This window comes from Stegostoma tigrinum, chromosome 40, assembly GCF_030684315.1.
Source record: "Stegostoma tigrinum isolate sSteTig4 chromosome 40, sSteTig4.hap1, whole genome shotgun sequence".
In the NCBI taxonomy this organism is placed as follows: domain Eukaryota; kingdom Metazoa; phylum Chordata; class Chondrichthyes; order Orectolobiformes; family Stegostomatidae; genus Stegostoma; species Stegostoma tigrinum.
Genome location: NC_081393.1, coordinates 9,569,412 through 9,574,004, shown reverse-complemented (window position 1 = coordinate 9,574,004; position 4,593 = coordinate 9,569,412).

Genomic DNA, 4,593 nt, shown 5'->3' with positions numbered 1-4,593 from the left:
ATCAGAAATTCCATTTCTACCACATCACAAATGATAGATATTTTTAATACAAAGCACTGTAGTCATTGTGTAGTTTCACATGGGCTGATTGATGCATCCTGTGGGGTTTGGGATTGATGTTTGTGGAAAATGCATGCGTTGGAGTGTATCACCCTGTAATTGACTCAAGCATATATATGCCTGTACATAGTTGACATCAGTAACAAAGAATATTGCAAAAAACAGTGCATGGAATTTGTTAGAATAGAAGGGGGCAACAGACAGTAAATTAGAAAACACTTTGGGTGCTGGCAGTCGATGTCACAGTTGCTCTTGTCAACCAAGTTGTGTAAAATAATCACAGCTCTTCACTAGACCTTCGAGGTTCACTGCAGCATGACAGATGGCAAGGAGGTATGGTTCTTGTTGCCATTTTTATCAACAGGCTTGGGTGAGGTACTGGAAGAATATTGAGCCAATATTTAAGGAAGGATGCAAGGAAATGCCAGGGAGCTACAGACTAGTGAGTCAGTGGTGGTTAAGTGGTGAGAGGGGATTCTGAGTGACCGGATGTACATGCATTTGGAAAGGCAAGGACTGATGACAGACAGCATGGTTTTGTGTGTGGGGAATTGTCTCTTAAACTTGATTGAGTTTTTTCGAAGAGATGACCGAGAAGATACACAAAGTGGTAGACAGGTATGCAAAAAGATCCAAAAACTAGAGGGTGGTTTTAGAGGATTATTGTTCAGACAAGAGGCTTGTGACAAGTGATATGCCAAAGGATTGGTGCTGAGTCCACTGGTCAATTTTTTGAACAATTTGAATGAGAATACAGGAGTTGTAGTTAGTAACTTCACAGATGACACAAAATTTGCTGGTGTAGTGGACAATAAAGAAGGTTATCTAAGATTACAAAGAGATCTTGATCGAATGGGCCGAGGAGTGGCAGATAGAATTTACTTCATGTGTGAGGTGCTGTATTTGGTAAGACAAACTAGAGCAGGACTTAAACAGCAAGCGGCAGGGCCCTGAGGAGTGTTGTTGAACAGAGATCCAGGTTCGTTGAGAGTGGCATTCGGCCAGCTTACCTTAGCCGGTCAGAGCGTGGGACTCTTGTTATGGCTGTAAAAGACATTGGTAAAGCCACATTTGGAGTACTGTGTACAATTCGAATCACCCTGATATCGGAATGATGCTATTAAACTGGAAAGGGTACAAAAAAAATGTGCAAAGATGTTACTGATACTGGAAGGTTGAGTTATGAGCAGATGTTGGATGTGCTGGGACTTGTTTCCTTGGAATGTAGGTGGCTGAGGGCTGATTTGGTAGAGGTTGATAAAATCATCAGGGAGCTTAAGATTAAAAGAAACCAAGGTCTTGTCCAAGGGTAGTAGAGCCCACAACTAATGGGCATAATTTTCATGTGAGAGGAGAAGGGTTTAAAATGGACATGAAAGGTTAACTTGTTCTCTCAGAGGATGGTGTGCATGTAGAAGGAACTGCCAGAGGAAGTGGAAGAGCTGAGTACAATTGCAGTGTTTATTTTATACAGGTACATGGATAGTCATAACAGCATGTAAACAGGCCCTTTGGTCCAACCAATCCATGCTAACCATAATCCCAAACTAAACTCATCCCATCTGCCTGTGCTTGGCCCAAATCACTTTCAACAGTTCTTATCTGTGGACTTATCTAAAAGTCTTTTAAACATTCTAACTGTACCAGAATCCATTGCTTCCTCATGCAGTTCATTCCAGACACAAACCATTTATGTAAAACAAAGCCCCTCATGTTTTTTAAAAATCTTCCTCCTCTCACCTTAAAAAAAAATGCCCCTCTCGTCTTGAAATTCCCCATCCTAGGGAGAACACAACTGTCATGAACCTTATCTATACCCCTGCGATTTTATTAACCTTGAAAAGTTCACCTGTCAACCATCTCTGCTCAAATAAGTAAAGTCACAGCCGATCTAGCCTCTCCTGACGACTCAAACCCTCCATCCCTGGAAACATTTGGTGAATCAGTTTTTAAAAAATTCTTCCTGTAACAGTGTGGTCAGAGCTGGGACACAGCACTCCAGAAGAAGCCTCACCAACATCATGTATAACCTCAACGTAACATCCCAACTCCTATACTCAAAGCTCTCAGCCATGCAGGTAAACATGCTAAACACCTTAACCATCGTATCAATGTGTTGCAAACTTCAAACAGTTAGATACCGGATGCTTTAGGTGTTTTCGTTCTACAACACTACTTAAGGCCATACTTTTAAATGTGCAATTGTCTGTTTCATAAAAATGGAATAGCACTCGTTTATCCAAATAAAACTCGATCTGCCACTCTTCAGCCCACTGATCCAAATGATCAAGATCTCTTCATAATCTTAGGTAATATTGTTCACTGTCCACTATACCACCACTTTTGGTCTCATTTGCAAACTTCGTAACCGGGTCTTCTAAATTCTCATCAAAACTGTTTATGTAAATGACAAACAGTGGATCCAGTACTGATCCCTGTGCGAGCCTGCTGGTCGCAGGCCTCCAGAACAAAAAAAACTCTACTCCACCATCCTCTATCTCCTCGCATAAAGCCAATTGTCTCTCTAATTGGTAATCGCTCCCTGAATCCCATGTGATCAAACTTTACAAATTCAGTCTAACATGCAAAACCTTGCCACAGGCTTGATGAAAGTCTGGGTAAACAAGGTCTACTGAACTGACCTCAGGTATTTTAGGTATTTCTTCAAAAAACCGAATCAAGTTTGTAAGAGGCTATTTCCCTTGCACAAAGCCATACTGACTACCTCTGCTCATTACTTGCCTCTCCAAATGCATATTAATCCTGTCTGTCAAAATTACTTGCCAGAAATTACCCACCATACAGGTCTATAGTTCCCCTGCTTCTCCTTACATCCCTTCTTAAACAAATGTGCAGCATTAGCCACACCCCACTTTGGACCTCACCCATATTTTTAAATGATACAAATATTTTTGTAAGGGGCCCCACACTTTCCTCCCTACTTGGCACAATGTCCTGGAGTACACTAGATCAGGTGACAGGGGATTTATCCATCTTTAAATTTTTTGAAGATCTCCAACATTTCCTATTCTGTAATGTGAACTAATTTCATAACATCAAAATTGATTTCCCTGACTTCTCTAGCTTCCTTTCTCCTCAGAAAAACTGTTGCAAAATATTCATTTAATATTGGTCCCATTTCGGTTTAATACCAAGATGACCTCTTGGATCTCGCAGGGGCCCTACACTCTGTCTAAGTGCTCTCGAGCACTGTTTGGGTTATCCTTAACCTTATTTGTTACCTTGTTCTTTTTTTTTTGCCTTGCCATCCTCATCTCTACCTCAAGAATGCCCCTACACTCTTTAGATTGTTTCAAGATTCATTTGAGACCAGTTATCTAGATCTAATGTGATGCCTATTGATTATTGACAGGAACCTCAACACCTTTATTGAACCTCATCCCACCTCCTTGACCTGTCCGTCTTCCCTGGACTGACCTATCCCCTCCCTACCTCCCCACCTATACTCTCCTCTCCACCTATCTTCTTTTCTCTCCATCTTCGGTCCGCCTCCCCCTCTCTCCCTATTTATTCCAGAACCCTCACCCCATCCCCCTCTCTGATGAAGGGTCTAGGCCCGAAATGTCAGCTTTTGTGCTCCTGAGATGCTGCTGGGCCTGCTGTGTTCATCCAGCCTCACATTTTATTACCTTTATTGATCTATTGTTCTCTACTCCTACTCTCCTTACCTTTCACTCTAACATGAACATCATGATTCTGAGCTTCTGTTACCTCCCACTATCAGATGTACTTTTACATGTCAATCGTCTATTCCAGTGAAGTTTTTAAAGTTCTTGTTTCATACCCATTAAAAACTGTAGTTTTATGGAAGGTTTGCCCTTTTTCGAAAGAAAGGTCTTGACCTGAAATGTCAACTTTACTATTCCTGATAGTTCTTGGCCTGCTGTGTTCCTCTAGCTCCACACTGTGTTATCTCCTGTCCTTTCACATATCGTTTTTTAAAGCTGAGAATAATGATCAGCACATCCAAAATTTTCCCTTACTGTCACTGCAGTCACTTAATCTGCCTTATTACCTCAGTGAACGTCAAGTTTTGCATCTCCTGTAGTAGGAAGATTTAAGTATTGTTAAAATGTGTTGAATAAAATTTTCTTAAACTGATGCATCACCATCCAACTCTTTAATACAATGATAGTCACAGTGAGTGTGGTAAATTCAAGTCCCTGTTCTTACCTATAACTACTGGTCTTTACATATTTGATCCTCAATTTCCCAGTGTGGGCTGGGGGGAGGCAGGGGTGTAGTGCAGTCCTCTTAAGGTGCTCGTTCTTTCTTAACTTTCTAATTTCAACCCCTATGTTTTGACTGGACGATTTTTAGCACTGTCTTTTCTCGTTCCTATTACATCTGAAATTGAGCTGGCTCTCCCGTCCTTTCCTCAGGGTATTTTCTGTCCACAAGACCATGAAACCTAAGAGTTGTGACGTCCCAATCGCATGTTCGGATGCACCTCCCACAGCAGGTGGGACTTGAACTCGGGCTGTGCTACTTCCGGGAATGGGGCGGATTGCG